Source organism: Aquarana catesbeiana, linkage group LG02 (assembly GCF_042186555.1).
Source record: "Aquarana catesbeiana isolate 2022-GZ linkage group LG02, ASM4218655v1, whole genome shotgun sequence".
Classification (NCBI taxonomy): Eukaryota; Metazoa; Chordata; class Amphibia; order Anura; family Ranidae; genus Aquarana; species Aquarana catesbeiana.
In genome coordinates, this window is record NC_133325.1 from 727,601,965 (window position 1) to 727,625,291 (window position 23,327).

Here is a 23,327-nt window from a genome sequence, read left to right on the forward strand (position 1 = left end):
GGGGTCCAAAGGGGACAACTTTACCAGTTCCCTTTTAGAATAGGGAATACTGTTAAATTAAAAAAAAAAGAAAAAAAAAAAGAAGATAGTAAATGTCCCACTGCACAAAATTATTTGCAGATCCTAAACTGTCACACTGATGGCAGAGTACTTTACTTATCTCCTGTGGTCTCCTTTAAAAAAATAGCTGGGTTTATATTTCCTAGCTGAACTTCGGATTAGATTTACAATCATCTGCAGACTGAATCTAACGCTCCTTAATTATGCCACAGAACTGGCATACTGTAAAACTCTGCAAACAGTTGCTTCTCCACTTGTTCCAATTTCTCCAGCTCAGCCTAGACATGGCCAAGAATGCCGAAAGCAATACATAAATCAGCACTTCATTTGAAAATAAATTAGGTAACATATGCTAGCTTCTTATGTAAATGACATGTTTTAAAAGAGGGATTAGGACCCTCTAGCTGGCTATATCTCTCCAGAATGATACCCACTTCACCGCTACCACTGTAAGTGCATTCCGCTTTGCAAAATAATTGGCAAGCAGTTTTGTGAAAGGCAATGAGGAAATAAGGTGTTGCGACAGTATAAAAGCAGACCATGCACAACAAATAGTCATAAAATGATATATAAATAAATGCATGATAAGGGGACTCTTCAAACTTGCAATAGCAGATTGCAGATGGCACAAGTGATGGCTGTGTTGTAGCAGAGGGTAAGTGTGGATTGGTTTTGTGTCTAAAGCTGACTTTTTGATTTGGTGTCAAACGTTACTTAGATCCATAACCAAAAAATCTCCAGCCTTCTGTGATGTTTTCATCTTTAGTTCAGTCAAACAAATTTGTGGAAGAGAAATAGCTGATTTCTCAGAGTGTTTCTGCCAGTACCCTCCATGAGCCCAAGTCATAACCTTCATTGTACATCTGGTCTCATGTCAAGCCAAATGGGCAGCTGAAGCTGTCACCCCATTCAAGGATAAAAATGCAAAGTCCTTCTCCTCAGCATACACGCTACACATCCTTCAATCAAATTAACTACAGCTTATAATTACTGAGCCTGATAATTAAGGGAAGCAGTACAGTCTAATTGATAGGCAACTGCACTCAAAAGAGATATTTGAGTTTTGGATGGGCAGTAGTGACTTGAATCACCTGCCCCGTTTTTGTACTGTATCTCTCAGGCCTTTCTTTGGCAAGATATTCCTGGAATACCAAATAGACATAATAAGCTGGCGCTCTGTTCATCTTACTACTTTTTACGTAACTAGCAGCAAGGCAAAATTAAAAATCAACTTTGGGTGGAGCTGACATTACAAAAACGGGATATTGTTTAAAAATCAGGGGCTACTAGAATTATTACTTATAAGCAATTTAACGTGGACTTCCACCTCTTTTTAACTTAAAGCATAACTCCACTTTTGTTGAGGAAAAAAAACATTCCCGTATATGATCTATGTACATTACAAGGATTTTAACAAACTCTGTTGCAGATTCCTACTTTTTGTTATTCTGAAGAATTCCCTGTGTGTTTGTCTGTATCCATGTGGGAAAGTAAATCTATCGGATTGGTTTCATAATTATCAATCAGCTGTGCACCTGCAGGGCTCTAATGTGGAAAGTTGCTGGGTCTGCAGCCCTTTAGACATGGTTTCCTATTGGAAATATTTCACTAAATTCAATTTTTGTTGCAGGGGGTGCCTAAAATCTGACTTGTATCTTAATGGAGACTTTTGGGAAAATTTGTGAGCCAATCACACAAGCAGGAAATTATGTTTCTGGTGGGCGATATGTACACATTCTGTTTACAGAACACCTCCAGGTAGCCATATTGCATTGTATCTTCAGAAAACTACAGAGCTGCAGATTGAAAAGGAAAAGTAATTTTTTATTAACATTCATTTACAATATGACTTGTGTCACAATTGTATACACTATATTATGTTTTCTTTGCTTTTTTTTTATCCCCACAAAAGTGGAGTTACCCTTTAAATCTTGGTCCTTACCCCCTGGTATAATCACAGATTTTTTTTACATTTTGGTTTTTAAGATACCTTTTTTGAAGTTTCCGTTCATGTGCATCTGTATTTCTGACCTAGGTGAAAATCCCCTTCAGGGATATTCATGTAACGCATTCCAAGAGGCTTTAAAGGAGAAGTACAGCCAAAGCTTGTTTAGCTGAACTTTTCCTGTGGATCACAGAACTGCAGTTCGTTCTCAACCCAAGCCCGCTGTCAGCTGACGTCACAGAGCCAGTCCAGGCTTGTGAAAGATCACGACCATATAGTTGGGATTCGCCCAGATGCCTGGACCAGCACATGGCTCAGCCTCTCAGCAAGCCACTGAGAGCCTGGGCCGGAAGCCCCTGCCCCCTCTACAGCCCAGCGCTCCAATGATCGCAGAGGGGGGGCAGAGAGCTAGTGACTGGTTGTCATCATCTCTCAGCTCAGGGAGCTCTGAGAAGCAATCAGTGGTGTTTGATCGCTTGGTTTTCAGTCTTAGAGCCGGCAGGGGACAGATGAAGCATCAGACCAATGCTTTATCCACCTAGGTAAGTAGGATGCTTCCCATTGAAAAAAAAAAAAAAAAATCCCATACTTCTCTTTTAATAGTCTCCAGCAATCTAGAGCTCATATGCATCATCAGGGGGTCAGGTCATGCATCCCAGGAGCCTTTAGGAAAGTCTATAGTGTATGCGTATGTGTAGGGGCGTCATCAGGGGGCGGCTGCAAATATCAGTAAGTGACAGCTGGCTCCCCATCCATTTTTTGTATCTTTTATTTTCCCTTTAGTTCTCTGAAGAAAAACACCAGGAATAGTTTTAAAACTATAATTTAAAATTTACACTGGACCAGCTTGGTTAGCTGCATGAGCATGGAAGTCTCAAAATCAGCATAGTGGTTCATATCAAAATCTGGAAAGCCCTTTCCTGTTCTGGCAGTGGTTAAGTGACTTTCCCACTGGTACATTGAACACTTACAGGGTCACTAAGTCAGCACTTCCACCAATCCCAATCAGAAAACTGTATTGTTTTCAGTCAATACAAGGCGTCCATTGATTGGTCCTTATCATATTAGAGAATGCCTTCTATTCACTGAAAAAGTTGTTTTGACACCACTGGAACAGGAACGCGTTTCATGTATGTGGAACAGTACACTCTGGTAAATTTTTGACTCCCCTAACTAATTTTAGACTCCAGATGTAACATATCAATAAATATAGGTAACCAAGCTGAATCAATGTCCATTTGAAAAGTAGATTATTCTTAGAGTTCAGCTATAAAAATACACCTTTCCACCTGCTGCCTGCTGATTTAAAAATAAAAGAACAGCAGAAGACTGATGAGCCCACCCCTCTGTTCACTCTCCTGTCTCCTTCCATCAGCAGTTTCATTTATCAAAACCTTTGCATGTAACACATGTAATTGGCTTCCAGTTAATCCCAACTACTCTAAGTTTGAAGGTTGCAGTATAAGACCACATTGACATGGGCATAATACAGTGTACACCCATGTTTACCCATATGGGAATGCATAGGTGTTCCATTCCTCCCCATGCGGGAAGTCCCATGTCAATTCATGTCAATTGGGACACAGCAGCTGCACAGACACAGCCACTGCTCCAAACTAGACATCTATGTGGTTGCTAGGGTTGCCACCTTTTCTTCAAGTCAAACCCGAACACTTTAGCGGCACACAGAATTTTTTTTTTTTATAGTATATAATTTACATATATTTTGCAATTAAGTAACATTTCTAATCATATGAAGTTAATCACAAGAGTCCCCCTTTACATCAGAGTCCACAGAGTATCCCTTTTACATCTGTATCCACAGAGTCCCCCTTTTACATCTGAATCCACTTGCAGAGTTATCTTACACTGTAAGGGGGTACTCTACAGACTCTGATGTAAGGGAGAATCTGGGGACTCTGACATAAGGGATGCTCTAGAAACCCTAAATTAAGGGGAAACACTGAAAATTCTGATGCATGGAGGGGACTCTGATGTAAGGGGGAACACTGTAGCTTCTGATGTAAAGGGGAACTCTGATGTAAGGGGTGCTCTGAGAACCCTGATTTTCCTTAGTGTGTTCATTCAGAGGCAGGAGAGAGCAGTAGGGGGGAGACTTCAATCACAGACAGGGATGGATGGTGAGCTTACTCAACCCTTGGCAGTCAGCACCTCTCATCCAGATGTATTTGAGGTTCCTGGACTTCAAATTTCCAGCCCCAGCTTTCCTTTTCTGAGGCACAGTGTCGGGGATTGGAATGTGGGCAGACACAGAGGGGTAGGGGCGGGAGCAAGAGGAGCAGAGTGCAGGTTTCAGGCAGTTTGAAACCCGGACACATGATTCCAAACCCGAACTGTGAATCCCGGACAGGTGGCAGGTCTCCAAATGCACCCTGTCTGTGTTTGGGGTCACACACCCACACTGATGTCAAATTGGGAGCAGTGGCTGTGTCTGTGCAGCTGCTATGTCCCAACTGACATGAATGGGCCTGCCTACACGGAGATGCTTTTAATGCCTGTGCATTCCTGTGCGGGTAAACACAGCCCTCACATGGCTGATAACTTGTTTATTAACCCATGTAATGCATATGTGTGGAGGCAAAAAGGGTGGATTTATATCCATGCGCCGCATATATGCGCCCATGGTTTCTGTGCTAAGCGTGGGCTCTCTGTGCACTCTCAGCACAATGACCGAGCTCTCATGGACAGATCCTGGTCTATAGTAATGATCGTTAGCTGGCGGGACCGGCTAACAATTATGTGACTGTTATGAAAGAAAATTAAAGCGGTCATCTGATCGGGCAGTCCTTTCCTCTGCTCCAACATAAAGGAGTTGAGTTACTAAAGGCACATAGACTGTGCACTTTGCAGTTGCAGTCTGTAAGAGCAGTTTCTCCAAAGCTTAGTAAATTATCAGAAGCTCTGCTGACTTCCATCATCCAATCATGTGCAAGCAAAAATGCTGTTTTTTAAATTTGCACGATTGAGTATTCTTTGCCAAGTAAAACTTTACCTCATTTACAAAGCTTTGAAGCAACTGCACTTGGACAGAGGCTGCATTGGTGACACAGGCTGCATTGGTGACACAGGCTGTATTGGTGGGCACAGGCTGTATTGGGAACACAGGCTGCATTGGGGACACAGGCTGCATTGGGGACACAGGCTGTATTGGTGGGCACAGGTTGCATTGGGGACACAGGCTGTATTGGTGGGCACAGGCTGTATTGGTGGGCACAGGCTGCATTGGGAACACAGGCTGCATTGGTGACGCAGGCTGCACTGGTGGGCACAGGCTGCACTGGCGGGCACATCTGCATGGGGGACACAGGCTGCATTGGGGACACAGGCTGCACTGGCGGGCACAGGCTGCACTGGCGGGCACAAGCTGCATTGGTAGACACAGGCTGCATTGGCAGAATGCAGTCTGCATTGGTGACACAGGATGAATTGGGGACACAGGCTGCACTGGGGACACAAGCTGCATTGGTGGCACATGCTGCATTGGTGGGCACAGGCTGCACTGGTGATCACAGGCTGCATTGGCGGACATAGGCTGCATTGGTGGTACAGGCTGCATTGGTGGACACAGGCTGCATTGGTGGACGCAGACTGCATTGGGGACACAGGCTGTATTGGTGACACAGGCTGCACTGGCCGGCACAGGCTGCATTGGCGGACGCAGGCTGCATTGGTGAACAAAGGCCGGCTGCATTGGTAGGCACGGTTAAAGTTGTTAATATTTCTTTTTATAACTTAATTCTGCATAAAACATTTAAGTGTCATTTCATGGAATAATTTATGAGGGCGTGTTTAGGGGCAGAATTAGGGGCAAAGCAGTATAGAGGTTAGGGGGGGCAATTGGTGGCGAGTAACCCTTGAAGCCTGGCTAGTAGCTCAGGACTTAAATTTTGAGCCCTGCCATGGACCCTGTTAAACGGACGATGGGACTGGGTGGGAGGATTTTTAATAATTACACAACTGCATGAATGTTTGTCTTTTATATGAGTCCAGAGTTTGGGTTTTAAGACACAATAGGGTCTTTCATTAAAGGTAAATAAACTTGCAAGTGCAGTTGCTCCAGAGCTTAGTGAATGAGGTAAAGCTTCTTTTTGCAAAGAATAACCAATCACATGCAAGAAAAAAAAAAAAACAACATTTTTGCTTGCACATGATTGGATGATGGAAATCAGCAGAGCTTCCCCTCATTTACCATTCTCTGGAGCAACTGCTCTTGCAGAGTGCAACTGCACTTTGCAAAGTACCCAGTCTATTTACCTTCAGTAAATCAACCCCAAAGCTTCCCTTTACAAAGAATACCTAATCACACGCAAATCTGGAGCAACTGCACTTGCAAAAGTGCACAGTCTATTGCCTTTAGTAAATCTCTCCCAATATTTCCTAATGTTCCAAAAGCCATTCTGAGAAAACATAGATTATTGTGCCAATAAATACGATTATTCCCTCAATGATTGCAGAAATATTCTGGAATATTTTCATGGGCTGAGGTGAATATTTGTGAGGTAAATATGTGTCTAAAGCAAGAAATGTTTAAATAAACTGTCCCAAGCACCTGTCACAGTAAACGAATCATTGCTTCCAGCAAAGCAACTGCTTGCAAACACCTGCCAGACTAGGCCGGAATCCAGGCCTTGGCTGCGTCGTATCATTTAGCAAGAGATCGTACACAACACATTAATATGCTGATTTGTTTTTGTTTTTATCCCCTAAATGGTTTTAAGTATGTGTCCATTATGGAACAATATTTGGTATAAGAGTTACTCATTTTCTATTTTTTTGCTTTCTGACGAACGCCCATTGCAGCCATCACAAAAATATATCTCTATAGGATTTACATTTACATGATGATTACAAATAACCATCTGTCTGCTCCTAGTTTTTCAATCTGGTCTGCGTCCCACGAGCCCCTCTTTTATGGTCAAAACAGCGAAGCTAGAAAGGGAAGAAAAAAAAAACGCTGTCCTGTCAAGAGGCGAAGAATAATTGCGTATGCCTCCCAAAAGATCCTGGCTTTTTTTCCGCAACACAAAGAATTGCTGAGATTTGTAAAACCTGGAAAATTTTTAGATGTCAGAAGGTAAACAAAATGACACTCGCCATACTGACTATGCAGAAGCATTACCGTTTTCCAGATGGCTTAGAGTAAGGAGAAATAAAATCCTGTCAGGATTGAAGTGCACCTGTCATGTCCATGAGGGAGGCGGCCATCGTGCCCCATAGTTACTAAGGCTACCAATAAGTCCATTGAGTTAAACCTGTTCTGTCTAAAGAAAATTGTAATACGGTCGGTCTGGGCAAAAGCTAATTAAAATGGCAGTGAGAAATTTGCTAATATATCCACAATGGGGGAGTAAAAATTCTTCTAGAACCAGTGAATAGAATTTGTGTTAAAATATGTTAAATATTAAATTTATTTAACTATTAATATATTTTTTTCTTTTTTTTATATAACTATATAATTTATATAATTGAAAATTTTATTATATAATTATATATTATTCATTAACCTCCCTGGCGGTATGATTATTTCAGATTTTTGCGTCTCAAAGTGGTACAATTATTTTGCAAAGAAATTTGGCGTTTTATATTGTAGGTCTGTAATTCTTAGCAATAACACACTTAGATCTGTCCACCAAGAGTCTAGTAGATATCCCGGGTATGATGAAGTTTGAAACACAAAATCATAAATTATAAAATAATGAATAAATATAAATAATTAAAAAAAATAATAATATACTAATAATAAAATAAATTTCCCCACGATTCACTATTGCTCAATTCTGCAATTTACTATAGCTGTTTTCTAGCTGGTCTAAAGCCTTTTGACGTAAAGGGACACTTTTTAGTTGCTATGGACAATCTCAAGTTTCCAGGCAGAAAGAACAGTATATATAATATAAAACTGCATGCAGGGCATGAGCCAAAGCATTCGGGACAAAAGGGAAGTGAAATAATTTCATACAGTACTGTAATCTGTAAGATTACAGTACTGTATGTGTTATGATTTTTACAATTTTTTTTAACTTGCCGCCAGGCTCCGCCCCCGTGTGTCGTGATGCTCGCAGGGAACGGAGCCTGGCACAGAAAGGCTTCGGGCAGAGGACGGAGCCCGCAGACAGCACGGGGTGACATTGCAGGATCCTGGGGACAAGGTAAGTACACTGCACCAGGATCCCGAGATGTAATCCGGAGTGTGGCTCAGGGTTACCGCTAATGGTGCTGAAATTTAACCCCGAGCCACACTCGGGAATACCGTCAGGGAGGTTAATATATAATTCATTAAATAATAGAATAAAAGAACTTCAGTCCTCCAGTCTCACCTTTGCCATTATGGTGTCTGCGCAGATATGCCAAAGGGGTCTGTGAATGTGCAGGATATTTCCTGCACGTGCGCAAGGACAGGGACGGTTTTGGAATTCCATGCAATAAATAAAAGATAAAAAAAACAAAAACATTTAAAATGTTTTTTTTTTTATTTAAATAGAGGAAAAGAGGAAGAAGCGGGGCATGAGGACATTAGGTTTAGGGTGAAGGCCCACTTTATTTATTAATATAAGAATCTTAAATGGTAAAATATATTAAAATTAACTTTAAAAATATTAAAACAAAATATATTGGAAAAAAAAATCCTTGACTAGAACTTTGGCTTCTAATTAAAAAGTAACCACAGCACTTAAAGGGTAACTCCACTTTCGTGGAAAAAAAATAGCAAATAAAAGAAAATAATATAGCATATACAATTGCGACACAAGTCATATTGTATTTGAATGTTATTAAAAATGACCTTTCCTTTTCAATCTGTAGCTCTGTCATTTTCTGTGAAATGCAATGCGACATGCAATCAATGTTAATTTTAGTCTTAGGACTAAAATGGCATTTTAGTTTTAGTCCCATTTTAGTCTTCTGCAATTGTTTTAGTTTTGTCGTATTTAGTCGACTAAATTTCCAGTACATTTTAGTCGACTAAAATCTCCAGGATATTTCAGTAATTGCAATTTAGTTTTAGTCATAGTCTTTTGACTAAAATGGCATTTTAGTTTAAGTCTCATTTTAGTCTTTTGAATAAAATGGCATTTTAGTTTTAGTTATATTTTAGTCATCTCAATTGTTTTAGTTTTAGTCGTATTTTAGTCGACTAAAATATTATTCATTTAGTCAACTAAAATGTTTTAGTCATTTTAGTGTACTAAAATGTTTTAGTCATTTTAATCGACTTAATTAACACTGTATGCAATGCAGAATGTGTACAGAACGCAGTAGGAAGAAAAGCTCTGCCTCTATCAAGATGACCTCCACAGTGTTAGACAAGGCATGGTGGGTCAGTAATGAGGGTAAGGTAATTCGCATGAAAATCAAAGGCAATACCGGTGACTAGCCCTTTGCACACTTCTTTCCCTTTTTTTGAACACCGCTTCCAGAGTTCAGTTCTTCTTTTTCCGCTTGCCGACCACCAGCAGTACATTTACTGCAGGCAGCTCCCCCAAACACCACACCTGTACATCGCACTCAAGTTTCTGGTTTAGAGGCACGCGTCCGTGCACCCCATGTTGATCTGTGTTGTGATTGGACACAGCACGTGTTTGTCAGCAAGTTACAGTCAATAGTTTTGGCTGGATTTCTCCCTGCCTTCAATTACCATTTAGAACTAAAAGTAAGGAGAGACCCAGACAGATCCGTAAGTAAAAGCAGCACACAGACACTTGCATGCACTTGTTAGACATACAGGTAACCCCCTGATTGCCCTCCTGATCACTTCGGTTACCCGCCCAGTGTCATTATTTATTTAATTTATTTCAGGTACTTATATATTGCCATCAATTTACGCAGCGCTTTACATATACATTGTACATTCACATCAGTCCCTACCCTCAAGGAGTTAACAACCTAAGGCCCCTAACACACATCCATACATACTAGGGCCAATTTAGACAGGATCCGATTTGTACAGTGTCTGTGTACAGTATTATCACTGATCACTGTATAGGTGTCACTAGCAATATCAGTTAGGCCCCTTTCACACTGGGGCGGTGGGGGCGTCGGCGGTACAACAGCGCTATTTTTAGCGCTGCTGTACCGTCGTTCTTGCAGCTGTATTCGGCCACTAGCGGTGCGGTTTTAACCCCCGCTGGAGGCCGAAAAAGGGTTAAAATCACTCGTACAGCGCGGCTATAGCCGCGGTATTGCCGCGGTATAGCCGCGCTGTCCCATTGATTTCAATGGGCAGGAGCGGTTTAGGAGCAGTGAATACACTGCTCCTTCACCGCTCCAAAGAAGCGGTTTGCAGGACTTTTTTCACCGTCCTGCCAGCGCACCGCTTCAGTGTGAAAGCCCTCGGGCTTTCACACTGAACAAACAGCGGAGGATGTTTGGGGGCGGTTTGCAGGCGGTATTTTTAGCGCAATACCGCCTGCAAACCGCCTCAGTGTGAAAGGGGCCTTAGTGTCCCTCCCAGCCAGTGTCAGTTAGCACTAGATTGTCTTCCACACTATCACAGTCGCAGCATAAGCCGCTGATCACCGCCATTACTAGTATAGTGTCTGTATGGATCTTGATCACGATCAGAACTATACTAGTGTCCCAGATAGTATAGTGTCCTCAAAAACGCAGTTTGGTTGTTACCGAAGACATGTACATTTTGGCCTAAATGTATGATTAAATTCGATTTTACTGGATATGTTTTATAACAGAAGGTAGAATATACAATTTATTCAAAATGTGGGGTATTTATTTGTTTATATAATAAAAAATAAAAAACCCAGTGGTGATCAAATACCACCATAAGAAATGATACAAATTTAATTTGCGTACAGTATTGCATGACCGTGTAATTGCCAGTTAAAATAGCGCAGTGCTGAATAGCAAACAATGCCCTGGTCATGAAGGGGTTAAAACCTTCCAGAGGTCAAGTGGTCAACAATACAAGCCACTTCTAATGGATTAGGTGGAATATAGTATAATATAGTATAGTATACTTCCATCCATGTCAACTCACCCTAAAATCAAGGGATCCCCCTGTTTTTATTTCTCTCTCAGGTTGACATACAGGGAGTTATTTACAAAAGGCAAATCCACTTTGCACTACAAGTGCAAACTACACGTGCAAAGTGCACTTGTAATTGCACTGAAAGTGCACTCGGAAGTGCAGTCGCTGTAGATCCGAGGGGGACATGCAAGGAAAATTAAAAACAGCATTTTAGCTTGCACATGATTGGATGATAAAATCAGCAGAGCTTCCCCTCATTTCAGATCTACCCCTCAGATTTACAGCGACTGCATTTCCAAGTGCACTTCCAGTGCACATTTTCAGGTGTTTTGCACTTGTAGTTTGCACTTGTAGTGCAAAGTGGATTTGCCTATTGTAAATAACCCCCATAGCATCTCTATTTCAAGAGCAGGGTAGTTATGAATTGCTCAATGTAAACAAAGTTTTGGTTGGAGACAAACTTGAACCCCTTTATGACCACCTAACACATGTGCTACAGCAAAAGGATGGACTTTAACGCCCACACGCCGCACATATGCATCGCTGGGCAACCAATATTTCTGTGATGAAAGTACACTCACTACGTACTCCTATTACAGAGACCGAGCTGAGAAAGACAGCTCTTGGCATCTGCTATGATTGGCAGCCAGATGAATGGTGGTCACACGATTGGCCAATCTTTCCCACAACCACATTCAAAACTTCTTAATGGGGACACCAGGGGGAGCTGTTTGGGGCTACTGATTTGGGTAACTGTACAAAACTAAGGAAAACAATGATATGTATACAGTATATCCGTTCAGTGGAATCTGACCCTCGGCAATCCTATGGGCCAGCTCTGTCTGCACCATTTCTGATACCCTGAAGAGCCTTATTCCATAAGATTTTTTTGTTACATTTTTGACAAGGTAAATTACCAGACCTTTCCTCAACCCCCCCAATTGCCCAGCTTTGGATTGGCATGTAGAACGTGATAACACAATGAGAATTTGTACACACATACTAGGGCCAAATTAGACAAGATCCAATTAACCTATCAGCATGTTTTGGGGGTGTGGGAGGAAACCAGAGCACCCCCACACCAACACAGAGAGAACATGCAATATCCCCCACACAAACATGGGGAGAACATGCAATACCCCCCACACAAACATGGGGAGAACATGCAATACCCCCCACACAAACATGGGGAGAACATGTAATACCCCCACACAAACATGGGGAGAACATGCAATACCCCCCACACAAACATGGGGAGAACATGCAATACCCCCCACACAAACATGGGGAGAACATGCAATACCCCCCACACAAGCATGGGGAGAACATGCAAACTTCATGCAGATAGTATCCTGGCCAAGATTTGAACTAAAGACATTGCTGCTAGTCAGAAGTATTAACCACTAAGCCACAGTGCCATCCAAGCTATGTTAAGATTCAATTATATTTGATTAACCTGCATTTGTACTAGAATGAAGACAAAAGGAAGGTTCGTAAAAAAAAAGGTAACACCATGGTTATGTTGGTGCGCTTTGTTTTGTTAGGGAGCAAGAACACAGTTAAGATGTCTTTCTTATTCAGGTTATTCATTTTTGTCTGCCATTTCTGTGATGTACTCGCAGTTCCCTGAGCACTGTTAATATATTCCAGCCAATAGTTTAGTAAGATACTATTTCAAGACCTTGTCAAAACAGCATTGCTCAATAATTATGCCACGCAAGTCGTTAGAGGATGCATCGATAATCATAACACCAGTTTAAAATTGCTTGTTTTCATTTTCAATCCTATTGTAAAAAATGGTAAAGAAAAGAAAAATCAATGGAAGCTTAATTATATAAGGATTACATGCATGCAGTGGCTGCGAATGGCTGTGTTTCCATATGTGGAACTGTAATCAGTGATGTTCAAAATAGCAAAGATGACAATTATTACATCACACACATTCATACATAGAACAAAGGATTTTTACAAATGATATTCTCAGTGTAAAATGTAGGCCGTGACCGGCATTTAACAACATGACAACACCACTGTTAGCATTAAAGTATAAGTAAACCCAATCATTAGAGTGATTCTAAACCTGAATTTTTTTCTTATTTTCAAATAACAAAAACGTCATACCTACCTGCTCTGATCCTCCTCTTCACAGATCCCCTGTCGGCGCCTGGGCCCTTCCCCCCTGCGGAGTACCCTCATAGCAAGCTGCTTGCTATGGGAGTACTCGTGCATGCTCGCTCCTGAGCTCTGCTCTGTGTATTTATTGACACACAGAACGTGACTAAGCTCCACCCCTGCTCCCTTCTCACTGGTTGTGATTATCATTGGCTCCTACTACTGCCTCCCTGTCCAATGAAGAGTGAAACAGTCGGGAGAGCCGATGCCTTTGGATCAAGATTGGGCTGGGGGGGGTTGGCATGCTGCTTGAAGAAAGTTTTTTACCTTAATGCAGAGAATGCATTCGAATATGAGATGAGAATTTAACTTTAAAAGTAATTGTGAATCTTTTTAAATCTGCAACTTTTATGCCTGGTGATCCTGCTCTGAAGGCCCTTCAGAAAAAAACGTCCTGTTTTCGGGTGACAACGCTCTCTCTCCCTGTCTCCTAATTGTCTCTTATGTTGTCACCCTATCACATGGACTTCCAAAACACACATTGCACAGGCACAGTCCACTGCTGAATGAAAGCCGCACTTCAAAATCCTCTCTTCCAAACATTTTTTATTGGCTGTCAATGATACAACTGCATCCATAGTGTCCCCACCTACAGGCCAACCTGATTGGATGTGGAGCTGAAAGGAAAGGTCAGAGTCTGGCATTACACCTAACACACTGGTATAGATAGATGTGATATGAAACATTTCTGTGGAGGGGCATGGGGGGGTGGGGAAATATTTCAAGCTCAGTTCTAGAAAGATTGAGGGAGAGGTTTGACATCCATACTGATATGTCAGTTAGTAGATTAGTGATGCACAAGGATACTAAAGGGGTATTCTGTGGATCAACAATCTCTTTAAACAATCAACTGAGCTAGAACAACTTTTTGAAGGAGTCCATTCCACATTTTCACAGCTCTTACTGAAAAGAAGCCTTTTTTGTACATAGTGGTTAAACCTCTTTTCATCCAAATGCAAAGAGTGCCCCTATGTCCTTTGCAATGGACACCAAGTTCACTATAGGGACCAATTACAGTCAGGTCCATAAATATTGGGACATTGACACAATTCTAATCTTTTTGGCTCTATGCACCACCACAATGGATCTGAAATGAAATACACAAGATGTGCTTTAACTGAAGACTTTCAGCTTTAATTTGTGGGTATTTACATCCAAATCAGGTGAACGGTGTAGGAATTACAACAGTTTGTATATGTGCCTCCCACTTTTTAAGGGACCAAAAGTAATGGGACAATTGGCTGCTCAGCTGTTCCATGGCTAGGTGTGTGTTATTTCCTAATTATCCCATTTACAAGGAGCAGATAAAAGGTCCAGAGTTCATTTCAAGTGTGCTATTTGCATTTGGAATCTGTTGATGTCAACTCTCAATATGAGATCCAAAGAGCTGTCACTATCAGTGAAGCAATCCATCATTAGGCTGAAAAAACAAAACAAACCCATCAGAGAGATAGCAAAAATATTAGGTGTGGCCAAATCAACTGTTTGGAACATCCTTAAAAATAAAGAAAGCACGGTGGGCTCAGCAACACCAAAAGACCCAAAAGACCACGGAAAACAACTGTGGTGGATGAACGAAGAATTCTTTCCCTGGTGAAGAAAACATCCTTCACAACATTAATGTTGATGTTTTGTGATTCACATATGGGGGATTAAGCCTTACAGAAGCGGTAATGCCCGCAAAACATGTTGACAGATCCCGTACAAGTCATGTGATATCATATCTGTTACTTTTGTGATGTGTTCTCTACATATATTTGGGGTTTAGGTGCCCTTTATGCCTCTTTTTTATGAACACTAAATGTATTAATAATAAATACATTTTTTTATCTTTATAATTATGATTGGTGTACATATATGTTTTATCTCAACCATCAGGACTACCATTTAAAAGCCCATCTTCTACAATACTTTTCCTTTTCTAATTTATGCCGAGTTGGTGTCCCCTAGGTGTGGAGTGTGTTGAACATGGGTTTCCCTCTCTATTAGGCCACTTTACCAAACTTATCACTTTAACAAACTTTTAGGCCAGGTTCACACTGGAACCGGCTGCGGATCGTACAGGAGCGCTGTGCGTCCCTGTTCCCCATTTCAGGGCCGAAACAGAGCCGAATCTATGCCTGAATTCGGCCCTGGATCGGAGCCAAAGATGCACAGCGTTTCTGTGCAGTGCGCTCCGCAGCCGCAACGGAGATATGTGGACCGGCTCCAAAGGAAGCCGGTCACATTCTCCTGCTATGCAAATTGGATGCGGGGAAACTCGCATCTAATTCGCATAGGTGTGAACCCGGCCTTAGACATTAGACTCTTTCACCTTTTGGTTTGGCGTGCATTTGTATGTCTACATAAAGCTCTATGTCAGCTTTACGTTTAGTTGTTTAGAGGGAGCTTTCCTAATACCAGGATGTAGATAAGGAATAGTATATGACAATACCACACTGAAACAAATGTTTCCAGTGTATAAATAAAAGATGGTTATAACATTGGAATATGCTGCTAATTACGTCTACACACTAGAGGTCAGCTGAGGTCATAATTATCCTTTGGCACCTGTACCACGGTCTGCTTATTACCCCACATCATCCAGGAACTGCCATTGTAGGTACAGTACACAATTACACTTTGAAAGATTACCAGGCTTAATGTTCTAATCTCATTTCCATAACATAAAGAAAAAAAAAAATCCCCGTCTCCTTCCAGGATATAAATAGAAATTTAAGCCCAATGCTATCTACATGCATGATTTGGAAATGCTTGCATTGCAAATTTCGTCTCATTATATGGTGTGAAATTTATCATTATTATGGAAGGAGAAGTAGAAACCTTATGTAGGGGCTTTTTTGACAGATTTAGGACACATAACATTTTTCACACAAAGGGCATTTATTAATTTTAAAGCAGCAGACTACGTTCTGAGAAATGAGTCGTGAGCGGCTTTCTGGGTATCTGTGGAATACAGCTGAAGACCTTGTTCACTTCTTGTCATCGTTGTATCATGGACGTCGTGCCCAAGAGATCATTCACCATATGTACCCTAAAGTGTTGCTTTTATGAACAGGTAAACTGGGATATGCCACTAATAAAGTATTAAAGTAAATCTGTCACATGAATAGCGTTGTAGAACAAAATGAAGTAATGCAGAAATTAAATTGACTGTTTTATTTTATTATTTAATGCTGTCATTGCTGAGTAATTGATAGTGGAATTTTTAAAGGGGTTTGGTAAATTCTATGTGCGGTATTACCATGTCAGGGCCCATTTGCACTTTAATGCCGATGAACCCAAACGCACATGTTGTGGTTTCTCATAATAGAGATTGTGCCTGTTCTCATCTGAGCACTTCAGTGCAAAACATTTTAACCACTTGCGCCCTGGAAGGTTTTACCCCCTTCTTGACCAGGGCATTTTTTGCTATTCAGCATTGCGCTATTGCGCGGTCATGCAACACTGTACAGAAATTAAATGTATATAATTTTTTTAACACAAATATATCTTTCTCTTTGTGATAAAAAAAAAAAAAAAACAAACTATATTTTCTATTTTCTGTTATAAAACATATCCAAAAAGCACAAAAAAATCAAATTTCTTCATAAATTTAATATTTAGGTCAAAATGTGTTCTATCATTAAGTATAAGTGAATATATATCTATATATATATATATATATATATATATATATATATATATATATATATATAGATATATATTATATGTGTATATTATTTGGTTTGTGTGAAAGTTATAGCGTCTACAAACAATAGTATATGCATGGGAATTTACACAGCTATGACGCTAATGGCAGTGATCAGCGATCAGCGTGTGATAGGGTGACCCGCCCTCTTGAGGCATCATCAACTGGGGGCATGCTGGGTCATTGACGTAATAAAGGGGTGGGGTCAACCAGCGACATCATTGGGTGACCCTACCCCTTAGTTATGTAATTTATTTATTTATTAAAATGCTTAACCTATGCAGGCCTCGATGCGCAAAGTAGGTACAATAGTTTGTAAGAACTATTAGATGGCGGGAGCTTTTGTCGGGTGTGGATTTCTTGTCTTTTTTGGATCGGCAATGGCATTCATTGTGATTGATGCTGGATTTACTTCAGGGCACTTTCTTTTTGTTTTTTGTTTTGTTTTGTTTTTTAACAAAGGAAGTGTCAAAAACTGTCTCTGTTTTTATTTATTTTTGGAACTTTTTTTGCTAAATGAGTAGGGGTACATTCATTCACTCAGATACACTCAGGTACTTAGATACTCATTCATATAGGAGGGGACTGGATCTTGGGCCCCCCTTGTTAAAGGGGGCTTCCAGATTCTGATAAGTCCCCCGCCCACAGACCCCCACAACCACTGAACAGGGTTGTGAGGAAGAGACCTGTGTCCTCATCAACATGGGGACAAGGTGCTTTCGGGGAGAGCCCCCTTACCCCAAAGCACCCCCCAAGTTGAGGGCATGTGGCCTGGTATAGTGCAGGAGGGGGGCACTCGGAATTCATTTTTAAAAATATATGTCCATTTTTTTTCTGCATTGGGGCGCCCATTGAAGTCAAAGGTAATGCATGAGACTGCATATCATCAATGCGCATCCCAATGCACAGAGGAAGTGCACATGGACACATGACAATGATCCTGGCTACAAAAAAGCACCTATATGCAGATGCATAGATCTAAACCAGCCATCAAAGGATCTAACTTTGTGACTTTCAGGCTACAGTATATTTGTTCCAGCAGCCAAACAGTTTTCATGGACAGATATACAAATTGCGGGGGAGGGGGCTCATTATGAGGGCAATTAAAATGTATGAACTTGTATCATCAAATAAGGACAGACTCTGCAGGCCACATTCAGGGCAGCTCAGCTTGAAGTGGACTCTTTGCAAAGCACTGGTGGGCGTGAAACCATTTCTATCCATGTAAAATATATGGGGCTGATATTAGAAAGTGATTAGCGGGAATTCAGAACACATGCTGGGCACTGATTAGACAACTCTATCAGTTTTTTCTTTTTTTTTCATTCCTTTAATTACTCACATATGAATTATACAGGTTCTGCGACTAATTAAAGAGCATTTCCAGGAAGTGTGTGGGATTAAACAGTGAACTGCAAATGTTATCTAGCAACCACTGCACCTGTGCTAAAAAACATTCTCTCAATCACTCAACAAAGCTCCAGAAAGCATCTCAAAGAGTCACTGGGATTGTACTTGAGCTATGGAATGCCCACTTTTTCTTTTTCATGTAAGCCAGTCTTATTCAAACATTTCAGACAGGTTTGAATCAGGTTGGTGGCTGTGATAAATTCAGGGTCCTGACTTTTTATACCAGGCTTCCTGTATATGAAATCTAGAATATTTGTAACATACTGTATTCAACTCATCAATGGATCATGGGTGGACAGGATCAAATTCATATGGGGTGCAATAGCTCAGGTGAGGCTGTTTTTTAGACACAAAACAGGGTGTTCCTTTAAAAGTGGACCCAAACTTTGGAAACCACATATAGAATGCTAAAAAAGAGTGCCAGAGAACTTTGAGCTCAAAAAATTTGATTTTGGTTTTTGTTCAGCAAGGCAATATAAAACAGTCAACCAATGGCAGCTGGTGCTCAAAAATTTTCGGGGGGGGGGGGGCAAACAAACTGAAAAAACTGAAACCTACCCCCCATCAATTGCAGCCTCACTGTGCCCATCAAATGCAGCCACTGTGCCCATCAATTGCAGCCATTGTGCCCATCAAACGCAGCCACTGTGCCCATCATATGCAGCCACTTGTGCCCATCATATGCAGCCACTTGTGCCCATCATATGCAGCCATTGTACCCATTAAATGCAGCCACTGTGCCCATCAAATGCAGCCACTTGTGCCCATCATATGCAGCCACTTGTGCCCATCAAATGCAGCCATTTGTGCCCATTATATGCAATAGACATGTGCATTCGTTTTCGTCCGAATGCATTTTTGTCCGAATTTCATGTATTTTTGTTATAGTTTTAACAAACGATAATGAAAGTGCAGAATACGAAAACCGAAAGATCCGATACAAACAAATGCTTTATTTTCATTTTCGTTGTGACAACATTTCGATATAGATAGGAGATTCGACATGACGCTGACAATAACAATCTGTGTCTATCGAACCTGTGGTCGAATGTGTCTAACCTTAGCTCTATTAGTCCAAGATTATTCTACATAGAGGGAAAAGATTCGACATAGAGAGAAATGATTCGACATAGAGAGAAAAGATGGCTGCTGGAATTGGGTGGGGGAAGTAAAATAAAAATAATGATGATGATGAATGTTATTGGCCGATTGTAACCAAAGAGGAGGGGCAGTAAAATAGCTAGAACTAAGTACACACATACAGCCAACTAACTTTCACTTACGATTTGCTAGCAGAGAGAGACACACACACACTGAATCATTTCAGAAGACAGTCAATCTTAGCTGGACCGTTTGTCAGAGAACCTGAATTATTTAGCAATTAAGCATAAGCACAGCAGCGGGAACAATAGTGAAGCAAGCTACAGTTCAACTTAACTTTTTCATAATAATCTGCTGCTATTGTGTTATGCCCCGTACACACGGTCGGATTTTCTGACGGAAAATGTGTGATAGGACCTTGTTGTCGGAAATTCCGACCGTGTGTAGGCTCCATCATACATTTTCCATCGGATTTTCCGACACACAAAGTTTGAGAGCAGGATATAAAATTTTCCGACAACAAAATCCGTTGTCGGAAATTCCGATCGTGTGTACACAAATCCGACGAACTAAGTGCCACGCATGCTCAGAATAAATAAAGAGATGAAAGCTATTGGCCACTGCTCCGTTTATAGTCCTGACGTACGTGTTTTACGTCACCGCGTTCAGAACGATTGGATTTTCCGACAACTTTGTGTGACCGTATGTATGCAAGACAAGTTTGAGCCAACATCCGTCAGAAAAAATCCTAGGATTTTGTTGTCGGAATGTCCGAACAAAGTCCGACCATGTGTACGGGGCATTAGTGTTGTGAACCTGATAGTGATACTAGTGTTACTAGTGTTGTGATAGCCTCAGAGGCTGCCCGTGTTGTGGGGGGGGGATTTATTATTATAGATTCTATATTATAATGCCATATCAATATCTGACACAACGTCGGATGCCGCGCCCGCCATTGCACTTTGAGATTGAGAAACAAATGTGAAAGTTGGCTGACTGTTGGGGTAAAGTAGACCATTCAACATGAAAGACGAAGATTTGACAAGCAACGAAAAACATACAAACGTCGAATCGTTGGCTTATGGTGTCTATGGAAAGTTCTAAGAGGATTCGACGGAGCAGCTAAACTGTACAACGCTGCAATCATACATTTTCGGTCAAATGCATCCGCCCATAGGCTATAGAAAAATTCTAATGTTGGTTGACTTGTAAAATAATGAATAAATTGAATTATTACTAGTCATTAGAATTCTACTACAGCTAGCTTGTAGGCGGAAAATTCGACCGGAAATGTACATTCTTCTTTGAACATTTGACAGACACCATAAGCCTTCAATGACAGATTCGACCTTAATTAATTTGGATTTTCGGACGAATGCAATTTTTAATAAAAAACGAAATAAATAAAAACGAATTTCGGGAGTAACTAAATAGATTTATTTTTTGGACGAAAACGAAATTCCGAAACAAAATATTTCAGTGTGCACATGTCTAATATGCAACCACTTGTACCCATCAAACGCAGCCACTGTGTCCATCAAATGCAGCCACTTGTGCCCATCATATGCGGCCATTGTGCCCATTAAACGCAGCCACTGTGTCCATCAAATGCAGCCACTTGTGCCCATCATGTGCAGCCACTTGTGCCCATCAAATGCAGCCACCTGTGCCCGTCAAATGCAGCCACTTGTGCCCATTATATGCAGCCATTTGTGCCCATCAAAAGCAGCCACTTGTGCCCATCAAATGCAGCCACTTGTGCTCATCATATGTAGCCATTGTGCCCATCAAACGCAGCCACTGTGCCCATCAAATGCAGACATTTGTGCCCATTATATGCAGCCATTTGTGCCCATCAAACGCAGCCAATTGTGCCCATCAAATGCAGCTACTTGTGCTCATCATATGCAGCCACTTGTGCACATCATATGTAGCCATTGTGCCCATCAAATGCAGCCACTGTGCCCATCAAATGCAGCCACTTGTGCCCATTATATGCAGCCACTTGTGCCCATCAAATGCAGCCAATTGTGCCCATCAAATGCAGCCACTTGTGCCCAGTATATGCAGCCACTTGTGCCCCTCATATGCAAGCCACTGTCTCTACCAACCCCCCACTCGCGGGACTCGCAGCTCTGGCAGCACCCCCCCATGTGCACAAGTCTGACTTGACACTCCCAACACCCTCCCGTGCGCACGTGCGGCTCTGACAGAAGGAACTTATCGACCTCCACTCCAGCCGGCTTCCTCCTCTCCTCTGCTCCTCTTCCTAAGTGCCAGGCATCCCATAGGGTGGCCTGGCGCTTTGGCCAATCAGGAAACAGGTCTCATGCCTTGCCTCCTGATTGGCGGGGAGGAAGGTTAGTGTGAAAACAGTGAAAATTAATTCGCTATCATCACACAATTTGGTAGGATCAGGGCGCACTCTCTGCACCCTGAGCCCACCCTATTTTGAAGCCTATTAGAGCCTCTGGCTCTAATCAGGTGCTTCAAAATGTACCACCCCCTCCCACCCCGCCATAGGAATTCATGCATCCGGCATCCTGAAAGGGGCCGGGCGCATGCATGGGGGGCGGTGCCGTGCGCCTACAGTGCATGGGTCGCCACTGCAGTCAACACGTGGTTTGATGGTATCCCACTTCTTCAGAGTTCAAATATTACATAAACTTAGAAGGAGTAATTCTATTTTGCTCCTGGGCACTTCCCTGCTTTTTCATAACTGAAACAATCAAGGTGATTTTGCTATTCTGAGTCCACTCACGTTTATGCAATATCTGAGCCCCCAGATAGCAAGCAATTGTGCTGCAGGTTTGAAAATGACTTACTAAGCTATTGCTAGACTTCCCAGGCTTCACAAGTTTGTTGCACAATTGCAGCAAATCTGCATTGCATGACTCCAGATCAACTTTCTTTGCAAAGATTCTGCAAGCCTGCTGCAAGTTCTAGTTCAGTTATGTTGTGCAATAGTCATCCCACCACAGGGGTCACTGTGGCTGAATTTTCATGCTGCACAACTCTTGCTGTAGACTCACCACTGCAACTTTGCTCTTGCTAGAGACTTGGTTTGCAAATTTGCTACAAGTCCACTAGAACTTGTGCTTCAAGTGCTCTGCAAGTGTACAACTTGCCAGTGAAAATGTGCAGCATTTTAAAAGACTTACAATTCAACACTGCTACACATTTGTGGCAAGTTATCTTTGCTATCTGGGTTTGAATCCCCAAGTCAGTTTGGGTGTTTTATAATTTTTTGCTGAACAAACACAATGTTAAATGTTTTTGGTTTGGCACTCAGTCCTTGTATATGTGTATATGAAATCTGTCCACATCTCTCTTTCTATAGCCTAAAATTAATATTGTGCAAGCCGTCTACAAGCAAATATTTCTAAAATGATTTTCACCTGTTGTTTTTCAAGAGAACAAGCTGTCCCGCAGATTTAGCATTTGGTGGGCTGAGACAAACTATTTACCACTAACAGGTGCTTACAATGATGAGCTTTTATTTACTTATGTAAAACCTTTATCCCAAAAGTAACAAAACTGTTGCTGTAACTGCATAAAATGAAGTGTTAGCTGTAAATTGGCTTCAATTTGTTTAGTGTATCTAAATCTGCTAGTGCATCTAACACTACCCTCAGCAATGCCCACCAGTACCTGTCAGTGATGCCCACCGGTTACCAACCAGTGATGAACACCTGTACTCACATTGTATGCCAATCGGTGCTCACCTGTACCCACACTGTATGCCAATCAGTGCCCATAAATGATTCCAATCAGTGTCCATTAGTAATGCCAGTCAGTTTCCAGCATTAATGCCTGTCAGTGCCTCCTCATCAGTGCTGCCTATCAGTGCCATCTATCAGTGCTGCTCATCAGTGTCCATCATTGCTCATTTGTGCCACCTATCAGTGCCCATCACAGTCCATCAGTGCCACCGATCAGTGCCCATC

The 23,327-nt window shown here is 41.6% G+C and overlaps 1 protein-coding gene across 21 annotated transcripts in view; it reads right to left on the minus strand.

The window, feature by feature from the left end:
- The window catches only part of ROBO2 (roundabout guidance receptor 2), a 1,381,148-nt gene that overhangs the window by 184,005 nt on the left and 1,173,816 nt on the right, over nt 1-23,327 (minus strand). The gene's annotated exons all lie outside the window — the stretch shown is intronic.